This window comes from Oryctolagus cuniculus, chromosome 5 (genome assembly GCF_964237555.1).
Source record: "Oryctolagus cuniculus chromosome 5, mOryCun1.1, whole genome shotgun sequence".
NCBI lineage: Eukaryota > Metazoa > Chordata > Mammalia > Lagomorpha > Leporidae > Oryctolagus > Oryctolagus cuniculus.
Genome location: NC_091436.1, coordinates 63503290 through 63530952, shown reverse-complemented (window position 1 = coordinate 63530952; position 27663 = coordinate 63503290). Strand labels below are relative to the sequence as shown.

Sequence of the window (27663 nt, the reverse complement as noted above, 5' to 3'; positions counted from 1 at the left end):
GCTGCTGCCGGCATTTGGGAAGTGAACCAGCACATGGTAGATCTCCCTCTCTCTCGCTTTCAGATAAAATGAAAAAAATCGATAAATTTAAAAAGAGGGGCAGCTCTAAACTCACGCCCTTGACAAATCCGCTTCCCTTTTAGAAGGGAAAGATCTCTGGAGAAGAGGAAGCATCCTCCTTAGAGTCTCCTTCTGTGGTGTTTCTGCAGTGGACAGATGTGTTGTTGCCCAGGAAGCGGATTTGATCGCTAAACGCAGGGTGTATAGCAGGACCAACCATAAGGGGTCACACCGTGAGTGACGATTTCCCGGTGCCTGGTTCAAGGACCACCAGCCAAGGAAGAAAATGGCAGGCCTCAAGAGTAAAGGACCCTGTTCACCTTCCTCCCCTACCACCTGCGTGTGAGAGCCGCTACTCAGCGAAAAATGAACAACTCGTTCCCGTCATGCTGCACCTTCAAAAGGCAGGAAGCCAGCTCCCCAATTAGATCTTGCACAAGACTTCGGCGACCACATTTGTGGTTTCCAGAGAAGATCCCCTTCTCTTGGTGAACAGACTGTGTGTTCTGTCCTGTGGCCTACAGTTCAAGTCAGTAAATACTTACTGGGTTCTTGTTCTGTTTCAAACTCTGCTGGGGCTGGCGTCACCCCGCTCCCTGCCCTGTGTAGCAGGGGAGCAGAGATCTGGGTGCCGAGTTAAATTCCATTGTGGACAAGGAAGCCGGGGGCTGGGGAGAACAGGTGGGCACCTTCTCAGGGTTAAAGGGCACCCGAGCCCCTGCCAAAGCTGTTTCTTTTTCTCACCTGGATTCGTGTGTATGCCAGTCAGGCCCTACTGCTCTGCCCCGTGATGCCCCTCTTCTGCTCTCTAGTCTAGGGAACACGTTCCCTGCACCTCAGCCACCTTTACGTGTGCAAGAGAGGAACCACCTTAGAGCAGATAGACAGAAAACCTACATGAGCAGGAACCTGTTTGCCCACAGTTCACTCAGGGTGCATGTGAGGAACACCCCAGGCCTACTAAATTACAGTCTGCAATTTAGCAAGATGCCAGATGGCTCCTGTGCACCTTAAAGTTTGAGAAGCACCGGCTAAAACATGAGGAGCTACTTCAAACCATTGAAACCATCAGCAAATGGAATTTAAAAATATTATCTTGATATGCAAAAAATTATGAAATCCACGCATAGGGGTCTTCAAAATCTACACAAGGGATCATCAGAAAGTTCATGAAAAATGTGTACTATAAAAAAATCATGCATGGATTTCAATATTTTTGTACCAAAGTAAACTTTTTAAAGTAGCCTTATATTTACATTTGAGACTTTTTTTTTAAAGATAAGAAAACATTTCCCCTGACACCATGACCTTGGACAGAAACACTGATGGATTAAATGCAGTGTTCTGTTTCCATGCTCCTAAAGCCCCCAGACCACCACTCGCCCTCCTTAAACCATGAGCTGGGTTTGCATGCTGATATGCAGAATTAGAGAGAAAGGACTGGAGTCCCGGGGCCTCAAGCCAAGAACTCTAACCCCCAGGCTGGGCGCAGGCAGCTCAGTCCGCCCAAACCACGGTTTTCCCAGACACAGGAAACAGATCATTCAGACAGGGAGTTTATACCTCAGAGGTTGGGGGAGGAGACTTGGAGGAGGCCCTCGCTCCACCCCAAGGGAAGAGGTGGGTGTTGTGTCTATGGGAACCACTTCATCTTGCTGTCCCCAGCTTCACCCTGGGAGACCCTCCCCGAGGGTCTTGTTCTTGCCCCGAGGCCCATGGGCATCTGTCCTCCTGCTGTGCAGACTGTCCTCGGCTGCCACCTGCTCTGGGCTCGGCCTGGCAGGCACCCAAGAGGGCATCTTGCTCCTGGTCCTCGGAGTGGCTGAGATCCCTTCCAGTGCTCCTAACAGGTGGGCATGGCATGTATGGGCCCCAGTAATGGGGAAATGGGTTCCACCTGCCAGCCAAGCAGCCCCTCCTGAACTTGGCTTTGACTTGTCAGAGCTCCTTACCTTGTCCACTCCACCTGCCTCCTAGCTCCTGGGAGCTCTGCCTGGTTATTTAGCTGCCAGGTTCTCTATGTGGGGAAATATTCTTACTTTTTAAAATTTATTTTACTTATTTGAAAGAGTTACATACAGAGAGAAGGAGAGGCAGAGAGAGAGAGAGAGAGAGAAAGTCTTCCATCCACTGGTTCACTCCTCAATTGACTGCAACGGCTGGAGCTGCGCCATTCCAAAGCCAGGAACCAGAAGGGTGTGCAGGGACCCAAGGACTTAGGCCATCTTCCACTACTTTCCCAGGCCATAGCAGAGAGCTGGATCGGAAGTGGAGCAGCCAGGACTCGAGCTGGCATCCATATGGGATACCGGCACTGCAGGTGGTGGCTTTACCCGTTATGCCACAGCGTTGGCCCTCTGTGTCTTCAGAACACCTGGCAATCTACAGTTACGAGGTCTGGGAGTGGGGACAGGCATTCGGCCCAATGGTTAGGGCACTCATGTCCCAGGTCCCACGTGAGGGCCTGGGTTTGATTCCCACCTCAGCTCCAATTCCCACTCCAGGAGGCAACAGTCAAGGCTGAAGTAAGTGGGAGACCTGGTTTGGGTTCCTATCTCTTGGCTCTGGGCCCTAGCTGAGCCCTGGTCATCACAGGCATCTGTGGAGTGACCCAGAGGAGGGGAGCTCCCTTTCCTGTCTGTCTGATGCTCTCTCTGTGTATCTATCTCTTTCTCAAAAAAAAGTTCCAAGAGGGCCACCGAGACTTACTTTCCCAGCTGATGACAATGGCCCTGGCCAGGGTTTAAGAGGCCAGAGCTTGGATTTAATTAACACTAGCTTCTGGTGACTTCGTCTCAGCAGCTCCTATCATCTGACTAGCTGTCCTTGCAAACATTCCAGTGAATGCCGCAGACCCCCCAAGCATGGGGCACCAGGTTTGTAACATTCCCCTTGCATAGAGCAACCTTAGAGCAGAGCAGAACCAGGCCTTGCCCTGGTTCAGACCAGCTCAGGCTCACAGTCTTGCCTGGGGACCATGTGGGTAGGCTTGGGGCCTAAGAAAAAGAAAGTACATGCGGTGGGGGGGGGGGGGGGTCCCACCTGCCTTTGCAAACACTCACACACGTACGAGCCTTTCTCATGGCAGTGGGTAGCAAAGTGGAGAGAGTGGGTAGCAAAGTTCTCCTCCAAAATACTAGTCACATGCTGTGTCACCCTCTAAAAGAACTTCGACAAGGTGCGCCTGAAGTGGCAATAATGTCTTACTGTGAAGGCAGATGCCCTAACGGTGTCATTTTAGGGTTCAAGGCAGACTAGTGGGACAGGGACCCCATTCGGAGGACACAGTGCCATCACGGCCTCCCCCACTCTCCACCAAGCTCCTTGGCAAATAAAACACACAGCACTGGGTTCTGTGATACCCAGGGCACGGGCGCCCACAGCTCTGTGGTTGGTTGATTTGCAGTGATTTTTTTTTAATTTAAGATTTATTTATTTATTTGAGAGGCAGTGTTATAGACAGAGAGAGAGAGAGAGAGAGGTCTTCTGTCTGCTGGTTCACTCCCCCAAATGGCCGCAACGGCTGGAGCTGTGCCGGTCTGAACCCAGGAGCCTGGAGCTTTTTCTGGGTCTTCCATGAAGGTGCAGGGGCCCAAGGACTTGGGCCATCTTCTACTGATTTCTCAAGCCATAGCAGGGAGCTGGATATGAAGAGGAGTAGCTGGGACTCGAACTGGCGCCCATATGAGATGCTGGCGCCACAGGCTTAACCTAGCACGCCACAGCGCTGGTGCCAGTGACTCAGACTTGCAAAGTAGTCAGGTGCTGGGGCAGGGCTCAGGAGGATGATGGGGCTGTGACTTCCAAGCTTCCCCAGCCGATGACGGGAAAGCAGCTTAGGGCTGCAGACGCCGGCTGTGAGGCTGGCTGCCGTTCTGTGGGGAGAAGCCGTGAACACGACACTACCTGTGTTTCAGTTTTGTCACTTTCCGGGGTGAGGGGTGACACCACCGTGCAGGTCTTGCTGAAGGAGGTGGTGGAAAGCCCCCCCCCACACACACATCTAGCCTGCAAAGGCTGAGAAACAGGGGTTGAACACAGGACAAATCGTGGCCAGTGTTTTCCCAATTGCTTCAATGTGGCGTGCGGACAGCTTGGCATTTGTCCTTGCGTGGGAGACACAGAGGAGTATTGTTAGATGCCCGTGGGACATCTGAGAGGCTGCAATTGGCTGGCAGAACAAAGGACAGGGGCCTGCCCGGATGGGCCTGCACCCCCAGGGTCTGTCTGGGCAGAGGATGTGTGCGTGTCTCTCAGGACCAGGTGCGGGCCGTCAGAAGAGACACCTGCCATGGGAGTACCTTAGATCCCTTCTGCAGGCACGGGGGGCTCCCGCGGGAAGAGCCTCGGGATTTCTCTCCACGGATCCGCGTCAAGGACAGTGCAGGTCAGAGGTGGTGGCATCGCTGAAGAACCCACACAAGAGCCTTTGGGGTGAAGAATCAGCTTTGCAAGGCTGCCAGAACCAGGCAGGTGCGACGGGAACTCGCAGCAGCATTCCTGGGGTAAGCACCCGGCTGCCTCTGGCCTCTCCTCCCTTCGCCCACTTTACCACAAAGGATTCTGAACTCAAGATTAGTTCCACGTGGGAGGAGCACCATCGGGGGCTGGCATGGGCGGATAAACTGACTGTGCCCTTCCTGACTGCTGTGGGCCATTGGCCTGAAGCAAGCCGGAGCTGGGGATGGGCAGTGGTTGGATCTAGGAGTGGAATTTAAATGGCGATCATCGCACAGACCTGGGTATGTTGATGGCCTGAAGGACATTTTGCAATCTAAGGAACCAGAAACATCACAGGAGTTACGATCTTCATCCAGGGGCTTGGAAGAACTAGTTCCACAGGACGGATTTCCAGGCCAGCGGGAGACATGAGTTGCGTGGCTTTATGAGGACCAGTGGCCCATCAGCCATCATTTGTTCAACGTAATGATGCTGCAGGAGCCTGAGAAGTGAAATCAGACCCTTCTGCTGTTCTCATTGCAAGATTCGCTCGGCGATAAATTAACTCAAGGATGTGTTTCTGAGTCAGCTCCGGTTTCCAGGAGAGACCAGGTCTGCAGATGGCAGGACCAGAAGGAACTTTCCACAGCAGCAACCCGGCCTCTCATTCAACACAGGCAACTGAGGCTCGGGGAGACCAGAAGACTTTTCTAAGCTCTTAGTATAGAGACGTCGAGAAAAAGCAGAAGTGTGGGGGTGGCGTTTGACTACCTACGACGCCAGTATCCCATACAGGAGACGGTTCAAGTACGGGTTGCACCATTTCCCATTCAGCTCCCTGCTAATACCTGGGAAAGCAGTGGAAGATGGCCCAAGTGCTTGGGCCCCTGCACTCATGTTGGAGACCTGGAAAAAGCTCCTGGCTCCTGGCTTCAGATTGGCGCAGCTCTGCCATTGGGGAGTCAACCAGCAGAAGGAAGATCTCTGTCTCTCCCTCTCTTCCTCTGTAACTCTGACTTTAACATAAACAAGGTAAATCTAAAAAAGAAAAATAAAAGAAAAACAGAAATGTACGGCATCTGCTCACACTGACCGTGCTTAATTAGGTACCTTCCTGTGCACTTAGTTATATAAGGGGTCTTCAAAATGTTCATGGAAAACGCATATTGTGATAAAGCTATGAACGGCTTTTGAAGTTTTTTAACCAAAATAAATTGATCTTTTAATTCCAGTTTCCATAGAAATTTCGAAGTCCGCTTGCAGCAAGTACCTTCCTTTATAAAAGCCGAATCTCTTCCTGTTTCCTAGGTCTCAAAGAGGTTGAAGCAAAATTGTAAGCAAGGATTTTGATAATATCTGAGAAAAGCTGTGCCTAAAATCCAAATGTGTCCTCCTCTGCTGTCATCTGGGCTTGAGACAGAGCCTCGCTTAGCCTTAGAGCCCTCGGTCCCTGCCTGGGAGCGCAGCCCTGCGGATGTGTCGGGTTCTCATTAGTTAGAGGGCTCGCCCTGGTCCTTGAAATCTGTCCTAAGCTCAGGCATGTGTCTTGTCCGAGACAGGCTCTCAGGCAGCGCCTGGAAGAAAAGAGGCTCCGGCAGCTGTTTGCAGAACAGCGTAATCACAGGGCGCCCCTCTCACTGCCCCTGCGCTTTCCACACACCAGCAGCACAACTTTCCGAGAGAAAGAGAGAGAGAGAGAGAGAAAGAGAGAGAGCGAGCACGTGAGCGTGTGAGCACGTGCACAGGTGCATTTCCCGTGCATCCTGACACTCATGCTGCAGTCTCTGCTAATCCACAAAGCAGAGCTGCAAGGTCGGGAAGGAGCACCTGCCATGGGCATCTGGCCCCTTGGGCAGGTGACACTATGGCCAGGTTGCCCACATGGCCCCACGCCCTGTCCTCAGGCTGCTCTCCCATCCTGAGCGGCTCAGTGGCTGGCAGGACGATAGGACCTCAGCCCCCGGGTTTGCCACCCTGTGAGGAGAGAGCAGCCCAAACTCTCACCAGATGACATATTTGATGTACAGCCCGACCAAATGCCTGCAGTCACTTCGGTTATATGTGTTCTTCACATGGGGAGGATCTAAGACGCCGAGGCAGGACCAATGTCAAAGATTCTTCAGGTCCAGGTTCTTGGGGATTTCTGAGTTTCTCAGTTTCAAGTTCTTCAAATACTCACCAAGAATGACAAATGCCCGGGTTCCACTAATGGACGGTGTAGAAACCTGCCTCGAGTGTGCCCTGCTGTCCCCCTGTACACGTTCGTGACATTGGCCGAAAGGCTAGAATGTCCGCGCTTGGTAGCTGGTGTGGCTATTTCCCCCTGCAGCCCCCGGTGGGGACTGTCTGAGCACCCCTTAGTCCCAGCCCACCCCAGGCACCCAGACAGACAGCTCGAAGGCCCCCACGTGGGAACTCCCAGCCACGGCAATAGCAGCCACTGCACCTGCCACCAGGAAGGTGTGGGGAAGCAGGGCCCAGCCCACCTGGCCCCATCGGCCAGTCCTCTCTCTCCTGGGCCTCCCCAGAGGCACTGGAGCCCCCCGGGAATGACTGGTGGCTGAAGAGGTCTTCACACAGGAGACTCTGGCTGAACTTGGCGAGGAAGCGGAGGACGTAGCCCACGCTGTTGACCACGGGCAGAACGCGTAGGTGCTGTTTACCATCAAAGCAGGCTGAGACTAGAAAACACACACACACACACACACACACACACACACACGGCAACTCAGAGCTGGGGCGGTGTTGGGGGAGGGGGTTGGGAAGGTAATCCACCCCGAGGCAGGGAATTTTGTCTGCTCGCTTTGGTTTTGTTTTTACCTAGGATTTATTGGGCTTTCACCTGTCTTCCCAGTAATGCCCGGTCTCTGTTCTCCAGGTCCCATCCAGGACACCACATTGCATGCAATTGTCATGTCTCCTTCATCTCCTTGGCCTGTGACAGTTTCTCACGACCTTGGCAATTTTGAAGAATATACTAGGCAGATACTGTGTAAAGTGTCCCGCGGTTCAGGTGTGTCTGAGTTTTTCTCATGGTTATATGGGGGTCAGGGAGCTTGTGGGGGCAAAGAACCAGAGAGGTGCAGGGTCCTTCCTATCACGTCAGATCAGAAGCATGGGATATGCACTTGACCTTGCTGGGGATGTCAGCCTCAGCAGGAAAGGTGGCATTCCTCCATTGCACTTTCCTTTATTGTTTAAGATTAATTTGTTTATTTCAAAGTCAGTTACAGAGGGAGAGGGAGAGGGAGAGACACAGAGATCCTCCATCTGCTGGTTCACTCCCAAATGGCTGCAATGGCCAGGGTTGGGCCAGGCCAAAGCCAGGAGCCAGGAGCTTCATCTGGGTCTCCCACTTGGGTGGCAGGGACCCAAGCACTTGGGCCATTTTATGCTGCTTTTCCCAGGCTATTATTGGGGAGCTGGATTGGAAATTGGAGCAGCCAGGACTCAAACTGGTACCCATATGGGATGCTGGCATCACAGGCTGCAGCTCTACCCACTATGCCACAACTCTGGCCTCCGCTCTCCATTTTTTTTAAGGATGCATTTATTTATTTGAAAGGCAGAGTGACAATGTGTGTGTGTGAGAGAGAGAGAGAGAGAATTTTCCATCTGCTGGTTTATTACCCAAAGGCCCAGACTAAAGCCAGGTTCACATGGGTGCAGGGAATCAAAAACTTAGGCCATCTTCCTCTACTGCCTTCCCAGGGGCATTAGCAGGGAGCTGGATGGGAAGTGGAGCAGCCGGGACTCAAACTAGCACTCCAATATGGGATGCCAGCATTGCAAGCAGAAGCTTTACCCATTGTGCCACAACACTGACCCCTCTTCTCCAATTTCTATTCGTTGGAAACAAGTCCACTCAAGGGCACTGTGGAAATTAAGCTCCGCCTTCTCCAGGGGGCAGGTCTACTTAGCATTTGGAATTCTTCCTGAGGAAGACTCGCCCCTTCTTCTGCGTTTCCTTATTCAGTTATTTTCTCACCTCCGTACGGTCTCAATACATCTATTCTGTACTGTGGGTTATCTAACACCACACTACGAGGACTTCATAAAGTTTGTGGAAAATGGAATTAGAAGATCAGTTTATTTTGCTGCAAAAAATTTGATATCATGGCCAGCACTGTGGCATAGTAGGTAAAGCCTCTGCCTGCAGCGTCGACATCCTATATGGGTGCCTATGGCAACCTGGCTGCTCCACTTTTCATCCAGCTCTCTGCTATGGCCTGGGAAAGCAGTGGAAGATGGCCCAACTGCTTGGGCCCCTGCACCCATGTGTTAGACCCGGAAAAAGCTCTTGGCTCCTGGCTTTGAGTTGGTCCAGTTCCGGCTGTTACAGACATTTGGGGAAGTGAACCAATGGATGGAAAGACCTCTTTCCTACTGTCTCTCCCTCTCTCTGTTTGTTACTCTGCCTCTCAAATAAGTAAATAAATCTTTTTATTTATTTATTTGAAAGGCAGAGTTACACAGAGCGAGAGAGAGAGAGTGAGAGAGAGAGAGAACTCTTCCATCCGATGGTTCACTCCCCAATTGGCCGCAACGGCTGGAGCTGCGCCCATCCGAAGCCAGGAGCCAGGAGCCAGGAACTTCTTCTGGGTCTCCCACATGGGTGCAGGGGCCCAAGAACTTGGGCCATCTTCTACTGCTTTCCCAGGCCTTTAGCAGGGAGCTGGATGAAAAGTGGAGCAGCCACGTCTTGAACCGGCATCCATATGGGATACTGGTGCTTCAGGCCAGGGCATTAACCCACCGTGCCACAGCACTGGCCCCAATGAATAAATCTTAAAAAATTTTGAAGTCCATGTCTTCAAAAATGCATATTCCAAGGGCCGGCACTGTGACGCAGTAGGTTAACGGCCTGGCCTGAAGCGCCGGCAGTATCCCATATGGGTGCAGGTTTGAGACCCGGCTGCTCCACTTCCAATCCAGCTCTCTGCTATGGCCTGGGAAGCAGTAATAGATGGCCCAAGTCCTTGGGCCCCTGCAGCTGTGTGGGAGACAGGGAAGAAGCTCCTGGCTCCTGGCTTCAGATTGGCACAGCTCCGGCTGTTGTGGCCAATTGAGGAGTGAACCATCAGATGGAAGACATATCTCTCTCTCTCTCTCTCTCTCTCTCTCTCTCTCCCTCTCTCTGTCTCTCCTCTCTGTGTAACTCTGACATTCAAATAAAATAAATAAATTTTTTAAAAATGCATATTACAAAAGAAGTATGAATTTTAAAATTGGTTTGCATCAAAATAAACTTAGTTTTTAGCTCCATTTTTCATGAACTTTTTGAAGTGCTTCCTGTTTAATTTGCTGCTCAAACTGTCCCAGTTTTTGTCCTTAGAATCTCATTCAGCTTGACTCCTACATCTGTGATATGTGCCCCCACCTTTATTTTAGCGTTTCTGGAATTTATTTATCAGCATTTCTGGCATTTCAGTATGCTCCAAGGCTTACCTTTTTTGTTTTTTAAATATTTATTTGTTTATTTGGAAGACAGAGTTACAAAGAGAAAAGGAGAGATGCAGAAAGAGATCTTCCATCTGGGCCAGGCCAAAGCCGGAAATCTGAAACTCCATCCGGGTCTCCCACGTGAGTGTAGGGGCCCAAGTATTCAGCCATCTTTGGCTACTTTCCCAGGTGCATTAGCAGGGAGCTGGATGGGAAGTGGAGCAACCGGGACTTAAACCAGCACCCATATACAATGCTGCCATCACAGGTGGTGGTTTAACTCACTGTGCCACAGTGCCAGCCCCACCAAGGTTCAGCTTGTATTCTCCCTGCTCTGGTCCTAGAATCAGCTATTCTGGCAACAGTCCTGTCTCCTGATGAAGAGTGATGCATAGACACCAACATCAAGGCCCTGGGTGTGCTCACTGCTCCTGGTGTGTGAACAGCTCTACATCCACTCTGGACAGAGCTGAGAGATGCATGCATGTATACTATGCTGTTATGGCTTCTCTCTCTCTCTCTCTCTTCCGCCCCCCACCCCAGACCTATCTAGGTCTGCCTCTGTAGCTAAGTCTGCAGAGAGAAACACAGATACAGTCAAACCAACCTGGATTCACACTAATGTCACCAACTCTAAGCCAGCACCACGAAATTCAGGGGGTGACTCTCAGAAGCCTGCAGGGAGAGCCTTTATGAGGAAAATAACATTTTTGCAGTGATGGTAAATTCCCTCTCTCTCTTTAAAAATTTTATTTATTTGAGAGAGAGAGCGAGAGAGAGTGAGTATGTGTGAAGCTGGACCAGGACAACACCAGGAGCCCAGAATTCAATCCAGGTCTCTCATGCAGACAGCAGGGACCCATGTACTTGGGCCATCACCTGCTGCCTTCCGGGGCACACATTAGCAAGATGCTGGACGAGAAGTGGACCCAGCACTCAAATGCAGGGAATCCGATATGGGATGTGGGCATCTTACCAGCGTCTTTCCCACTAAGTGAAACAGCCAACCCCTGGTTACTTTGTTCAATACTTGGAAATCTGTGCCCAAAGGATGAGCTCTGATGTGGAGAGTGAGAGTCTCACAGTTTCTCCTTGATTCCCCTCTGCTCCCTAACACCACCCCCACACCCCTCACACACACACACACACACACACACACACACAGCCGGGTGCCGGTCACCAGCCTTGCAGCTGTCCCACAGCAGCACCTGTAAGGTGAGAAGCCACCTCACCACTTAGCGACCTCAAGGTGGCAGCAATGGGAGTTAGCTCAGAGCTATAGCAGGAGGCATCAGCTCCAAGCTCCAGCATTTTCCAAGACATTAAGAAAAAGGGCTCCACTCTGGCCTTCCTGGGAATTCTCTCTAACTTGGGAAAAATGTCATCACCCTGGCATACCTGCCAGGCACACGGAGCCTCCTCCCCAGTGCCCAGGCCTGGGAGGCCACAGAGGGAGGGGCGAGTAGGAAGGCTACGGCTAGGAGCCCTGCAGAACTTAATGGAATGGAGTCTGCTTGGTGTGGCTGCCAAGTGCACGAGCAGAATTTCTCTTAGGTCTGTGCCTTGAGCCCTGCTATTTAGCAAGGGAAAGGACAAGGACTTCAACCTCAGAGGCAGCCAGGGATGGAGAACGCGGCTTCCTTCTAGAAGTCAGGGGAGCCAAGGGGGGCTGACAACAGGACAGTCCACTGCTCTCCCTCCCTCCTATCTCTGCTCGCACCTGCTGAGGTCTCTTAGAGATCACTGAGGGTCAGACTCGCACACCTGAGCCTCGCCAAGTTCTAGTTGAATCGGTCCCCAGCAGGTGAGAGCCAGGCCTGCTCAGAGCTGGGGAAGCGGAAGTGGAGTCAGAGGATGCCCCTGCAGTCACCTTAAGGGCCCCTCTCTCCCTGACTCTTTCTTAGCCAGCCAGCAGGATCACCTGCATGGCCCCATTGCTGGGGGATCTCCTCTCTCTTCCCTGGCGATATGGAGGGCCAGGTCCATGGCGCTGGGCCAGAGGAGACACCAGGCCTTCCCCCCTTGGAGTTGAGACCTCTGCAAGGCCTGGTGGTCCAGGAACTAAGGGCAGGCAGTGAGCACCACTGTGCAGAGAGCCTGGAATAAAGCAGGAGCCTCTGCAGGAAAATGCATGAAGGGGCTGGAGCTCCCTGTTCTGCCCCCTCCCCCTAAGAGGGGAGAACAGGATCCCTCTGAAAACAGTTGCATTGGGGCTGAACCTGGCAGGGGGCTGTGACCCTGGACAAAGGGCCTTGTTAAAATAATTCAGCCCCCCTGAGATGAGATTGAAGGCACGAGCTTTCTCCATGGCACTTCCCTGCAAGTCAGAAGTGCAAGCAAAAGGAATGGAGGGGGTCAGCATGGTGGCACAGTGGGTTGAGCCACCACCTGCAAAGCCAGCATCCCATGTGGGCACCGGTTTAAGTCCCAGCTGCTCCATTTCTGATCCAGCTCCCTGTTAATGCATCTGAGAAAGCAGTGGAAGATGGCCCAAGTGCTTGGATCCATGTCACTCAAGTGGGAGACACAGATGGAGTTCCTGGCTCCTGACTTCAGCCTGGTCCAGTCCCGGCCATTGTGGGCACTTGGAGAGTGAACCAGCAGATAGAAGAGCGCTCTCTCTCTCTCTCTCTCTCCTCCTCCCCCGTTTTTCCTTCTCCCTCTGTGACTCGTCCTTTCAAACTGATAAATAAATCTTTTATAAAAAGAAAGAAAAAGAAAAAAAAAGAATGAAGCAAAGTAAGGAAGAACAGAGAGACAGGGGCTGGCATTTCAGATATGGGGAAAATGACTCTTGGATAAGATGGGATTTGAGTAGAAACACAAGGGATTTCCAGGAGCAAGCCATGTAGACAGCTGAGGGAAGAACATTCCAGAAAGAGAGCAGAGCAGGTGCAATGGAGCTGAGGCAGGAGCCCAGAGGAGGGCTGCAAGGAGAACATCAAGAAGGCCACTGTGGCAGCAGCAGAGTAGGGGCCAGAGAGAGGCCAGCAGCAGGCAGCGGCAGCAGCCAGAGGCAGTTCATACAGGTCTGTGGCCTTTGCAGGGACTTGGGCTTTTCCTCTGAATGACATGGGAGCCACTGGAGGGTTAAGACTTCGATTTGGAAAGAGCCAGCATAGTCACTATGGGGGATGACAAGTGTTGGATTCTGGTGAATTTTGAAGGCTGGGCAATGGGATTCACTGATGGTTGGCAGTGAAGAGGAGACGAACAGAAGGTTCAAGGGTGAGGATTCAGATGTCCGGTCTTCTTGTCTAGGTCTGCAAGCATGATCCCCTGGAGTCCCGACAGAGGCCTGAGCACACAGGCTCATCAAGGCGCCAGAGCCCAGCAGGTGGACAGACCTTGGCCACTCCCACTGTCCCTAAGCCTGAGGATGGCTGCTGTCCTCCTCGGAGACACCCAGGGCCCCCTTCATACAGCCTGCCCCGGGGCCTTACCTGACACCACCTCGCCCCCATAGCCCTGCCTGACCCGGGGGGAAGACGAACTTCTGCTGGTGGGCACGCCTGGACGGCCTGCTGCAGGACGGCCGACAGCCCTCAGGCCTGAAGTGCGGGGGCAACCGCTGCACCTTCCTCCTCTCCAGGTAGGGCCCTGCATTGTCTGCTTGTTGATGTAGAGGCAGACTGTGGGAACAGACCACAAGGCCCTCAGTGTCTGACGCACATACTCCAGCTGCCAGGTGGCTCTGCTCTTAAAGCTGAACGGGGGACAGTTATGGTGGCCCAGGTGGCCCATGTGTATACGGAGGTGTTTCTGTGCCAGGCAAGTGTACAAACAGACCTGCCCCCCACCCAGAGGGACTGCCCTCCTACACCTAAAGCTTGCCACCCCTTTAACCTCCTATGACTTAAAGACCATGAGCCGATCACTCCAGAGACTGTACGCAGTACTCAAAACGTAAGTGAAAATGAGTGTTCTACCCCTTCCTTAGGTGAGCCTGGCCAATGGACCCCACACTTCTATTGCACCCCATCGGTAAAAAAATTTAACATATGTCCTTAAGTGTATATATTTTTTAGAGCATATGCATTCTTAACTGTGTTAATATATTGCACATACATTTTTATTGGAAAAGCATCACATTTCGGTACTATAGGTCTTCAGAAAGATGTTAGAATGTCACAAAGGTTGCTTACCAAATGTAATAGATTTTACTAAGTCCTGGGGAGATCTTTGTGAGTTTTATCATTCAAAAGAAAATGAAATATTTCATAAATCCTGTTAGTAGAGAACTGTGTATTGAGAAGACTAATTAATGAGTTAATTGTCATCAATATAATTGGTTTAGTCAGTTGGCTGATTGACACAAGTTTGATTTAATTCTGCCCTATGACAAGGACATACATTCCCACTCCCAGCTATCTCATCTGTAATTTGCCAACAGTTGCCTAACTGGTCCGCCCCAGTACATTGTACTCCATACACTTCATCCTATCCCCACTGTCAGCGTAGTTAAGATTTGAAAATAACCCTGATGTTATTGTGACCTCGCTTAGGATTTTCAGTTACCCTGGACATCAAGCCAGGTGCCTTAACAAACGAAGAGTGCCCTAGCCTTCCCCTCAAGAAAAACTACCCCAAATTTGGATCGAAGGTAGAGAAGTTATTTCCCGTCCGTCCACCGATATGGTAAAGCGCTAACAAAACGTACTCAAGAAATGGAACTTCATCCATTCCCCTCCCCACCCAGCCCCCACATTCTATGAGCATCTTACCTTGGAGATCACCGGTGCAAAGTGGAGAGGGACTTTAAGAGCAAAGCAACAGGATTTTCAAGACATTCAGTAGTAATAAAAAGGTAAAGAACCTTGGTTTTTGTTGAGTACCTGCTGTATGCCAGGTGCTTTATCTTGTTTGCTTCTCAAAGCAAGCCTGGGAGTTGAGTTTTCATGTTACTATGATTATTATTACTGCCCTACCAGGAAACTGAGTCTTTGGTGCTCAGAGGACTGCCCAGAGTCTAGCCTGGGTGCAAGAGGGACTCGAACTCCTACCTTTCTCATGATGAGGGCCCTTTTCACTCTCCCAGGCTGCCTTCTCTGGCGCTCAGGGCAGATGATAAGGAAAGCCCAATGAACAAGGGACCTTCACGCCTAGGCTGCCCCTGTGGAGGAACAGTGGACAAACCCATGCCCCTGCCTCCACAGAGCTTATGGCCCACTGGGGGCAGCAGGTGTAATCAGAGCATCTCTGAGCTGGAGAGACTGAGTGTGAATCCACGGCTGTGGGCTCATTAGGGAGGTGCTAGGGGAGTCCGTTCGGGGGCCCTGGCAGGAAAGGCAGTGGGGGCTTCCTGGAGAGTGGCATGCCTGGGATGAGATACAATGCACGAATAGGGTGACCCAAAGGGAAGGCCAAGACCCTATGGCTGCTGCTAGGGACAGAGGGCTGGACCGCAGGGGCATGGCGCCTGCAAGGCCTTGTCAGCCACTCTAACAAGCTTGGCTTTTACTTAAGAACAGTGAGACAGGGCTGAAGGGATCTCAGTGAGACAGGAGTGGGGGATGGAGGGGCTCTTATGTATGTCTGAATGCATGTGCGTGCGCACGCCACACTGTCAGATTGCTGTCACTGCTATGTCAAAATGGTTGGTGGATGCCCCAGCAGAGACAGAGGTGGAATTTCTCTTCCCTGCCTGGATTGGAGGGGCCAAGGGATCCAGAAGAGATCCAGAAACACCTACGGAGGAATGGAAATACTCTTCAGGTGGGCAGGCTTCCATTGCTGCAAAGGAACTCTGGCTGTGGGAAAAAAAAAATAACACCTGACCTTGGCCACTCTTGTCCCACCCCAGGCAACCAACTAAACTCAAGATACACTGAAAACCAAGTTCCACAACTTTCAGGCTGCAAGACATTAAGCTGCTATTGTCAGCGAATCTGCTCATCCCCTCCGGGATCTAAATGAATCCCTCAAGCTCACAAAGTAGCTCTTCACTGGTGAGCTTCCCCATTGCCACTTGGCGTTCACTCTGTTGACCTACCTGTGAGAACCTGTGGGACTGCCAGGTTGGGGATGGTGGCTGTGTCCTGAGGGATGGAGCTGAGGTCGGGCTCTAGGGTCCTTGGCGGAGGTGACAGGCTAGAGGAGTCAGGAGAACCTGAGACTTGAGCTGCAAGAGAGAGCCCGCCTGGTCAATGAAAATCAATGAGAAATACTCTACACACTCAGCGGCTCTCTGCTGAGTGTCAGCTACCATTGCCACTCTATCATGCCTCCACGCCTTTCTGTTGGGTGGCTTTGGGGGTTGAGCTTCAGTTTCAAGTTCATGCTCAAGATTTGTATTTGAGGTCACACTCAGAGGTCAGCTTTGCCCCCTACAGTGGAGCCCCCAGGAAAAAACAGCGTCAGGCAGTGGGTGTAAGAGAACACAGAGGCGTGAATAGTTGAAATCCATGAGCCCTTTAGTGCAGGTTGGAAGAGACAGTTCCCTGCCTGCATCCCTGTGCTCCCTGGGATCCTGTGGACAGAGCTTGCCCTCCACCCACCTAGAGACTGACCCTAAAGCCCTGCTCACTCTCTGCTGAGCTCTCTGCCACAGGGATCTCACGATCCTGCCAGAAAACAGAGCAGTGGCCATCCCTCCCGGCACTGCCTGCTGTCTACAGTTATTTCCTGCAGAAGGCACTGCCCAAGCCAGCCTGCAGGTGGAGGGGAGCAGCAGGCACCTTGAAGATCCCACCTGAAATCACAAACGAAGAGCTGAAAGTTACTTCTGTGGAACAAGGCGGAGACGACTAGTGGGTGGTAGCAATACCAACAAGTGGAGTACAGAGACAAGCTTTCCATCTCTGCCCTGTTGGAACTGACGCTCTAATGGGGGAAGTCAGACAAGAAACAGCCGGATGAGGAAATGTTAGACGGTGGTCAGAGCTGCTGGTGAAGATAAGGAGGAAAGGAGCCTGGAAGTGCAATCGAGGAGTTGTACTTTGTGATGAAATCTTAAAACTTACTTCTTCCTGGTTGGAAGAAAGTTTGGCAATAACGGGAAGAAGGCAGTGGGATTGGAAAATAAAGTTAACTCTTTCAAGGGGTTTTGTCATAGAGAATAGCAAAGAACAGCGTTAGCCAGAGGGAAAAGTGGGATTAAGAGACTTTTTAGGGAGCAGGCACTTAGCCCAGTGGCTAAGTCGCTGATGTCCCATACTGCAGTGCCTGGGTTGAACTCCTGGTTCCAACTCCTGACTCCAGCTCCTGCCAACGCAGACTGGGAAGTAGCAGGGCTGTCTCAAGTCACTGGGTTCTTGTCACTCACGCGGGCAACCTGGAATGAGTTCCCCATTCCCGACTTCAGCCTCAGCCTGACCCCAGTCCTGCACCCCACCCCCCTATCAAATACAAAGAAAAGATTTTTTAACCTTGCAGGGAGATACCTCCTCACCCATGAAGATAGCTGCTATCAACAAAATAGAAAATAGCAGATGCTGGTAAGGTAGGGAAACCGGTGTCCTCGTGCACTACTGGTGGGAATGCTCAGTGGTGGCAGCCACCGTGGAAAACAGTGTGGCAGTATCTCAAAGAATCAAAAATAGGAGTATGGTACAACCCAGCAACTCCACTTTTGAGCATACAAAGGAATCAAAAAAATCATGGAAAATGTGTATTGTGAAAAAACTATGCATGTCTTGCAAAACTTTTGCACCCAAATCAACTTATCTTTTAATTCTATTTTCCCACTAACTTCTTGAAGTACCCTCATATATCCCAAAGAATTGAAAACAGGGTTTCAAAGAGCTATTTGTATGTTCATGTTCATAGCAGTGCTATGTACAGCAGCTAAAGGTCAGAGTCACAGAGCCAGAGTAGAGGGTGGTGTCAGGACCGGGAGGAGGGGAGATTGGGGAGTTATTGTTCAATGGGTTCAGAGTTTCAGGTTTGAAAAAGTCCTGGAGATGAGTTGTACAACAATGGGAATATGCAGAACACTACTGAATTTACAGATGGTTGCAATGGTAAGTTTTATGGGTTTTTAACCACAATTTACATTTGTTGAGATGAGAGAAATAACAGTGTCTTGATGCTGAGAGCAATAATGCAGTCAAGAGAGAAAAACTGATGCCCCAGGGGAGAGTTGGAGGCTGCTGGCATCGGGGCTTGGAGTAGGTGCGAGGAGGAGGGATTTAGTGGGCAGGCGTCTGGGCAGTGACCATCTATCAACAGGAAGGAAGTCAAAACAGAAAGGTCTGAATGCCACGGTGGGTGGATGCAGAAGTGGGAGCTAGCAGAAGGTCTCTTCTGGTGGCTTCTCATTTCCCAGTGATCCAGGAAGCCAAGCAGGATGAGGGAGTGGGCGTGTTAATGAGCCAAAGGGTGGGAGGGCTGGGCAAGGCAGTGGGGCTGCTGGGCCAGGGCTCCGTGGAGAAATAGCTGGGAATACACAAAAGGGGCCTGGAGTCTCCTGTAGCCCCCGACAGTAATAAAATACTCAGGAACAACTAGCAATGGAGGTAGGCCACAGGTCCTGGTGCCACCTGAAAGAGCTTCCAAAGGCCAGATCCAGACCAATATAAGCAACAAATGAATCATGTAGTAATGGATCATAACTCAAAGAATATACTAGAAACCCAAGAGTCTATACTGATATAAAAGGTTAACTAAGTAAATGAATGGAAAAGACTAGAAAAATCTCCCATGCACAAAATTCTAACTTCTGTAATCTCCACTCTGAAGTAGGTGAGGCGCAACTCCCCATTCCTTAGGTGTGGGCCGTGTGCACGGTGGCCCCTCCCAGGGAGCATGTTATAGAAATGGGGGGAGAAGCAAGTGTACAGTGAGGAAGCTCAACAAATCCGTGGTCAACGTCGACATCAACAACGAAGTTGACTGCATACACTCTCGATGAGGCATGGTGAAAATAGCACAGTACCTCTCAGAGCTTCCTCCCCAAGCCCATAACCCCAGGCTCATACTGAGAAAACAGTAGACACACCCACGCTGCAGAAATTCTACAAAGTCACTGACCAGTGCTCCTCAAAACTGCCCATGGGCCGGCGCCGTGGCTCAATAGGCTAATCCTCCACCTTGCAGCGCTGGCACACTGGGTTCTAGTCCCGGTCGGGGCGCCAGATTCTGTCCCGGTTGCCCCTCTTCCAGGCCAGCTCTCTGCTGTGGCCAGGGAGTGCAGTGGAGGATGGCCCAAGTGCTTGGGCCCTGTACCCCATGGGAGACCAGGATAAGCACCTGGCTCCTGCCTTCGGATCAGCGCGGTGTGCCGGCCGCAGCGTGCCGGCTGTGGCGGCCACTGGAGGGTGAACCAATGGCAAAGGAAGACCTTTCTCTCTGTCTCTCTCTCTCACTGCCCACTCTCCCTGTCAAAAAAAAAAAAAAAAAAAAAAAAAAAAAAAAAAAAACACACACACACACGCACACACACAAAATGCCCACGTCATCAAGAACAAGGACAGTCCAGGCAACTTCCCCAGCCCAGGGGAGCTTAAGGAAACCAGACGACTAAGCGCAGTAGGGCATGCTGGGTGGGGCTCTCTAAAGAATAGGCAAAAGCCAATGAAACAGGAGCAAAACATGGATTGTATTAAATAATCATATAATGTTATCCGTTTACTAGTTGCGACAAATGTCCAATAGTAAGACGTTAACAACAGGAAGGTGAGGCTTTATAAGAATTCTCTGTTTTGTCTTTGCAAGTTTTCAGCAAATCCAAAACTATTCTAATGTAGATTTTTAAAAAAAAAATATTAAAAACAGGATCTGGTAGAATAAGCTGGGTACATGGAGAGGAGAAGTGAGACCTTGTCTTGATAGCGTAAGACCAGAAGACTTGCTTCCAGGAGGCTTTGCTCTGACATACAGGAGTTAATCTTTGACCTTCTAAGCTAGCAACCCTGGACAGATGTTAGCACAGCTGGCACCTTCCACTGAAAGGTAAAACCTCAGTCACACTCCTCACCCAGAGCATGGCTGTCAGTGCTGCTGGAGCTGCTGCACTTTGTCCTGTTAAAGCACCAGTAGGCACAGCAGAGGGCACAGTGTCCATCCTTGCCAGCGGGGGTCTCCACCAAGGGGCTGGCACCCTGGGATCGGCTCATCTTTCTTTTCCATGTAGAAGTCCAAAGTAAGGGGCAGAGGGATTTCTCACTCCAGTTGTCTTTTTTTTTTAAAGATTTTATTTATTTATTTATTTATTTGAGAGGTAGAGTTATAGACAGTGAGAAGGAGAGACAGAGAGAGAGGTCTTCCGTCTATTGGTTCACTCCCCAAACGGCCGCAACGGCGGAGCTGCGCTGATCTGAAGCCAGGAGCCAGGTGCCTCTTCCAGGTCTCCCACGTGGGTGCAAGGACCCAAGGACTTGGGCCATCTTCTACTGCTTTCCCAGGCCATAGCAGAGAGCTGGACTGGAAGAGGAGCAGCTGGGACTAGAACCGGCGCCCATAGGGGATGCCGATGCCCCAGGTGGAGGATTAACCTACCGCGCTGGAACCAGCCCCTCCAATTGTCTTTCAAGAGAGAAACTTCTCTAAGAATTTTCTGGGAATCACTGCAAAGGATTTGCAGACTGAATGTGTGCTTAGGGGGAGTCTACACTGGAAACAGTCAGTGGATGTCAAATCCGATTTTTTTTCTTCTTTTTTTCTGGAAATAAGTGAGTTCAGCAGTAATGGAATTCCTACTTACAGTATTTGACAACTGGCAGGGAAAGGCTGGTATCTGAGGGTGGAGAATGTGCCTGGGGAAGTATGAGGATCTACAGAGGCAGCCTGCACATCACAGAGGGTTAAGCAATAGAGCAGAAATCACAGTGAGACAACCAGGTGGCCAGGGTGGGCCCGCGAGGTGACATTTCGATCAGGATCTGAATGGCGAGCTGTAGCCTGTGGTGACTGGAGGCATAGCTTTCCAGCCTGACACAGTGGCTCCTGTCAACATCCTGAAGGCACCGAGAAACCAGGGCGACTGGAACTGTGGGCAAGAGGCAGAAAGTGCAAGCTGAGGTCAGCCGGGTGGTCAGGGTCCATGGTGAGCGCATCTGAAGTCAGTGCTGGGGCTTGAACTGAGTCACCCTAAGAACTCCTATGTTCAAGTCCTAACCTCCAGGGTCTTGGTGGATGACATCAAGGCAAAGCGAGGGGACGCTAGAGCAGGGTGGGTCCTTACTCAGTGACAGGTGTCCTTTCAGCAGGGAAAGCTGACACAGTCAGAGGGAGTGCCACGTGACGACAGAGGCAGAGACCAGTATGAGACAGCCACGGGAAGCAGGGTTATCGGCACACACCCGAAGCTAGGAAGGGGCAGGGAGGGGTCGGAGCCTCGGGGGAGAGCCCTGCTGATGCCTTGATTTTGGATGTCCGGTGTTTTAAGCCAATCGGTTTGGAAGACTTTTTAACAGACACCCAGGTAAACAAATACAGTCAGGATAAGGAGTCTGAATTCCACTGTGTGAGTTATAGAAATAATTGGAGGAGTTTAAGCAGAGAAACACACACCTAGTTTTTGCTTTATAAAGTAATACTTTGGGGCGGCATTGTGTGTAGCATGGGATGCCGGCATCCCTTGCGGGTGCTGGTGAGTCCCGGCTGCTCCTCTTCCTGTCCAGCTCTCTGCTAAGGCGCCTGGGAAAGCAGCCTGGCTCCTGGCTTCGGCCTGGCCCAGCCCTGGCCACTGTGGCCATTTGGGGAGTGAACCAGGAAATGGAAGATCTCTGTTTCATTCCCTCTCCCCTTCACTCTCTCTGTAACTCTGACTTTCAAAAAGAACAAATTTTAAAAATCTCTTATAAAAAAGTAACACTGGCTGAGCCAATAAGGTGTCACCACCTCCTCTGGAGCTCAAGTGGTAAAGCTTCAGGATGGGACAGGAAAATTTCTGTGCAGAACTTGCGGGAGAGGACAGGAAGAGAAGGCGAGCACCCACGTTTCCTTGTCTGGGGAGCGGCCACGGAGAACAGGTGTGGTTTAGGTCCTCAGCTCCATACTGCCCATTGCACAGCAGGGGAGTGGCGAGAACACAGGACCCAGACAGTAACTAACTCCAGTCCTCTGTGGGAGTCAGCAATGCGTGCCAGGCTTCTGAGCTTCACCTTCCGAAACCATTAGGTGGGTTAGAGTTGCCAGACGTACGGCTCCTCCACCTCCTATGCTGTGAATACACCTGACATCAGACTGCTTTTGAAAACATGAAGAACTGGAGACCATACCAGAGTCTGTGCCGTGTTCTGGATGCTAGTCACAAGCAATGCGGCATCCTAAACGCTCTTGGAGTTCTGCTTCTAGTAACAGAGAAAGCACAGTCTTTTGGCTCAACTGAAATATCAAAAAATAATGGATAAAATGTTAGAAAAATGGAAGTACGGAAGAGCTGATAATACATAAAAACTAATTATGCCAAATATTAGTGAAATCTGAGCCCTTGGGCGTCGCTATGGAGCCTAGGGCTCACCCGCAGGGCTGTAACCTCAGGGAAGGGTGAGCCAACTGTGCACTCCTTGCATACCTTCCCCGCCTTCACCTGGTGAGAGGGAACGTCGTCTTGACACTAGGGGAGGGGCGTGCAGAAGCCCAGAGAAGATGGGCCCACAAGCCAGACTTCACCAGGATTTACAGCCCAAAATCGTGGGACTTAGGTTATCGAGAAAATTCCAGGCTGTGAATTTAGTTCAAAAATTACCCCACAAGGCAATACCCAGTTGCCTGGGAAAGCAATAATTTCTGTAGAAAGTCCTCGAAGAAGTCCTAAAAATAATCCAAAACACCAAAGTACTCAGGGAAGCAAGGATCTAAAGACAGAATGAGAAATAAAAACCCACAGTAATAAAATCTCACAAGTACTTAAGATATTTCAGTTAATATGTAGACTATTAAAATAATCAGAGTGCTATATGTAAAAATATAAGGGACAAGTCTGAAAGTGTCTCTAGGGAGCAGAAAGTTGTGTAAAAACAAACCCCAACAATTTTGACCAAGATTAAAGTTCAACTTTTACAAATGAAAAGCACAATAACAAAAACTAAAAGTTACAGACAAATTTAATAGTAAAGGCAATATAACCAAAAAAAGAATTAGTGAACTGGAAGCTGTGCCAGGGGAAGTTATTCACAAAGCAGCACAGACACAAATGCAAATTGTAGAAGAGGTTACAACACACGGAGAATACGAAAAGCTTTAGCAGGCAAGTTTCAGACGGAAAAGTTGTAGAGACTGGACATGGGATATATTTGAAAAAATAATGGCTGAGAATTTTACAGAGCTCACGAAAGATTCTAACCCCTAGATTGAAGAGGCCCAACAAATCCAAATGGGATGAATAGAAAAGAAATCCATGTGTAGACGGAGTGAAATGTAGAACACCAAGACCAAGATCTCAAAATTAGCTGAAAACCTGTAAGTTACCTTCCAAAGAATGGCAAATAAGCAACATGGGTAACTGAGTTCTCTTCAACAATGGACCAGAAGACAAATGTAATACCTCCACTGTGCTGCACCAAAATAATTAATAATTGACAACCTAGAATTATACCCTGTGTTGAGGGACTGGGGCGGCACTGTGGCATAGCAGGTCAAGCCGCCTCCTGCAGTACCAGCATCCCATATGCCCATTTGAGTCCCGGCTGCTCCACTTCTGATTCAGCTCCCTGCTAATGTGCCTGGGAAAGCAGTGGAAGATGGACCAAGTCCTTGGGCCCCTGCACCCATGTGGGAGACCTGGAAGAAGCTCTGGGTTCCTGGCTTCGGATCGGTGCAGGTCCAGCCATTTGTAGCCATTTGGGCAGTGAACCAGTGAATGGAAGATTCTCTCTCTCTCTGCCTCTGCCTCTCTGAAACTCTGCCTTTCAAATAAGTAAGTAAATAAATAAATATTAAAAATAGAATTCTACCCTCAGCACATTTTTTTCCATACATTAAGATTAGACAAAAACACTTCGAGACAACAATACTAAGAATTCATTAGGAGAGGACCTATATCAAAAGGACTGCTAACAGATGGACTTCAGGCAAAAGGTAAGTGACCCTAGTTAGAGGGTCTGATATGAAAAAATGAAGACTTTTTAAAAAGTGGTAACTGATTAAGTGCATCTAAAGGTAAATAAGAGTGACTGTATAAAACAATAATAATTATGCCTTGAAGGGACTAAAGAAGCCAGAAAGAAGTAAAATGTATCACAACAGTAATGTATAGTAGGGAGATAAGTGGTGTTAAAGTGCACCAAGCTCCTTGCAGAGTGAAGGTATGGCTGACTGCCGGAGACCAGCTCCAGCCAGTCCAGGGGCCCCAGGGTGTGAGAGGTGCTGGCGCTCAAAGAAATGAGAGACACTCACAGCAAGGCTGATGGCAGGGCTCTGGCTCGCCAGCACCAGACTTTATTTTTATATCATAAGCCACATAATGATTCTTTCTTCCTACAATGAAAAGCCTGTTGTCCATTTTTTCTACTTACAATTTCTTTGATTTTCAAGGGCATATTTAGAGCACGGGTTACAATCACAGACAGGTGTGAGATAGCAGGCTGCCCACACAAGCCAAGGCCTCGAGTGCTGCTGAACTATGCAGAAATTGGCTACACAAGCTAGAATAGTACCTTTCTAATCTAATCTTTACTAGAAGCCCCAAGTTCAAAGTAGACCCTTTTTAAAATGTATCTCCTCTTTGCAGTTCTTTCTCCAATTCTTTAATTTCTTTATTGCACTTATTTAAAGGTTCACTTAGCTCTATTCTACAGTTTTGACATCCTAACCATTATAGTAGTTGTAGCATATAGTGAATTAAAGCTTTATTAACATCTATTTTATTCTAGTGGGAAGTATATACCAGAGAGCCTGTTGCCTTTTAATTCTTTTCCACAAATAGCTCAACCTTGCATAAAGCATTAACCCTTCCTCCTACACCAACATTCTGCTTGATTAAAATTCTACGAAGCAATGGATATTTTGGAGGTTATGAGACTAAGTGCTCTTCCCTAAAATTAGGAATACAGCAATCATTAGCAGGACCACCAGGAAGCTCCGGCTTGTAGTTCTCATCAAACCTAAAACCACCAAGAGGACCACAGCTGTCCTTCTCATGCCTTGCTGAGACAGACCTTCTGCTGTGACCTTGTCAGCCAGCCGAAGTTGCCTTGGCCTCGTCATCTGACTAACGCCAGGACTCTCACCTAAGGATGCTGTTATCCCACAGCAATTGTTAATACTACTCAAAGCAAAGTGTTGTACTTCTAGTGTGTGGGAAAGGAAGAAATGAAATCATAAGAAATGAAGGCAGGCAGAAAAGCTCTGACTGCTATTAGTATACATTATGACTACTGTCTATTAAGGACAAATGGCTGTCTTTAAACCTGGCACGTTGTTCTTCCTGCTTCAATCAGAATCCCAACCAGGAAGACACACAAGCTGGAATCCCCACTATTTGGAGACTGCATCATCAGCTGCATCCATACAGTCAAAGCTAGGATCTGACCTCGGCGCCAATCTTTGGGGTCTCTCTAAAAAGGTCCTCAGTTGTCTTTTTGGTCATGAAATTTAAGGAAAGTCTACCTGTTCATCTTGGGATGACTTTGAACCCAGGATATACTCAGGCCGTCCACTGGGGCTGGATGGGCCCCTCGGACGTGGGTAGAATGTCCTTCACAAGCAGGCTGCCACTGGGGCTGGAAAGTTTGTCTCCAGGTCAACTGGCATCTCCCCCACTCGTAGCTTTCTTGTGCTGCATATGTGACCTTACGGCTTTAAATCACACCTTCAGGGTGGATGCAATCTCTCACCCAGAGCTGGCAGAGGAGGGGGCTGAGCCCCTAAGGAGGTGGGCTGTCCCCAAGAGACCCCCACAATCTTCATGAGCCCTAAGCCATCAACATACAGTACGTGAAACCCCCCGTCTGATGGGCACCCCCATAGGATGCCTTAAAAACCCTGGGCACTTTCTCAAGCCAGGGTCCATTAGGGCACTCTGCCTACTCTCCTCTTGGACCAGACACTTTTTTTATCAAATAAAAGTTTCTGCTGCTTTGCAAATTGCTTCCTGGCTTTTTATTTCTATACTGAGCTGAGGAAAAGAACCCATGAAACTTGCTCTGGCAACCGCCCTCCCCTCCACAACCTGTAATACTTACTATTAACGGCAGACACTGCAAACTGAGAGAGAAATGTTGCCTGATAATGAAGAGGCACATTTGGGGCAACTGGAGTAGGGTTCACGGCAGAAAATACAATGGTGACTCTATTTGACCTATGAACTGTAAGCCTATGACCTATGAACTTCAGAGGGCTGACCTCCGACTGCCAGTTGAATGCTTTCTTTTCTGCCTACAATTCACTCCTCTTAGCCTGCAGACCTGGAGATGCAGTTACATGCTACAGCCTCTATATACCGGCTTGGGTCTTGAAGGCAGTGGCCTGCGTCCATCCCCAGGTCAGAGAGAGTCCCTCCCTGTGCCCTGAGCTGGGTGACAAAGCAGCTCAGGGCAGCTGTATGTGCGGCCTTCTCCCCCAAGCTCCTTCCCCTTCAAGTGTAAGGCTGGAAATGGCTATAATTGAGCTTGCAAGGTCTATGTTTATAATCAAGGCCAATGGACTTTGGTGCAGGGCTTGGCAGAGTCGTTGTTTTTCAAAGATTCATTTATTTTGAAGGAGTTACAGAGAAAGAGGGAGAGACAGAGAGGCAGCGAGAGATCTTCCATCTGCTGGTTCACTCCCCAGATGGCTGCAATGGCCAGGGCTCGGCCAGGCCAAAGCCAGGAGCCAGGAGCTTCTTCCAGGTCTCCTACTTGGGTGGCAGGAACCATCTTCCACTGCTGTTCCCAGGCCATTAGCAGGGAGCTATATTGGAAATGGAGCGGCCGGGACACAAACCAGTGCCCTTGTGGGATACCAGCGTCAGAGGTTTACCTACTGTGCCACAACGCTGGCTCCAGCAGCGTTTTCTTATAGTAAAATACAGAATCTTTGAGGTCAGTGATTTTTTTTTAAAGAAGGTTTACTTGAAAGGCAGAGTGACAAAGAGAGCAGCAGGAGACGGAGAAGATCTTGGATCTGCTGTTTCACGCCCTAGTTGCCCACAACAGCTGAGGCTGGACCAGGACAAGACCAGGAGCCAGGAACTCAGTCGAGGCAGGAACCCAAATAGTTGCGTCATCATCTGTGCCTTCCTGGGCGCATGCGTAGGAAGCATGATAGGGAGCAGAGGCACCAGCGCTCCCATGGGCACTCTGATATGGGACACGGGTGTCCTGAGAGGTGGCTTAATGGGGTGCGCCACAATGCCCAGCCACCCACCACCCATGTGATATCTAATCTTGCTGGATCAGGATGTTTTTTAACAACTTCTGCCTCTCCAGCTATGTCCCAAAGAGTTAAAATTGTCACATTATTGGTCACTGGGTAAATGGAGTGAAACGGTACATTCCTTACTGGCATCTCCACCATCACAGTCCTTTCATTAATGGTAAAATGGGGTGCCAGGGTCTAGGAAGTTGTCAAAACAGGAGATTTAATAAGGTGCCAACTTTATTTTGCCAACTAAGGATACTTCTTAAAGCTACCACACCATATCAGCCTACAACATTTAGCTAAACCAAGAAAAAAGTTTACATGATGCTATTTTTTAAGTTTATTTGAGAGGCAGACAGAAAGAGAAAAAGAGAAAGGAAAGAGAGAGAAAAAATAAAAATAAAATAAAAAAAGAAAGAAAGAAAGAGAGAGATCTCCCATCTACTGGTTCACTTCCCAAATGCATGCAATGGCTGGAGCTGGGTTAGGCCAAACCCA

At 49.8% G+C, this 27663-nt stretch overlaps 1 pseudogene; it reads right to left on the bottom strand.

Annotated features, from left to right (window-relative positions):
• Positions 1–4362: 4362 nt before the first annotated feature.
• LOC138849862 (sex comb on midleg-like protein 4) overlaps positions 4363–27663 on the bottom strand; it is a 31590-nt pseudogene continuing 8289 nt past the window's right edge.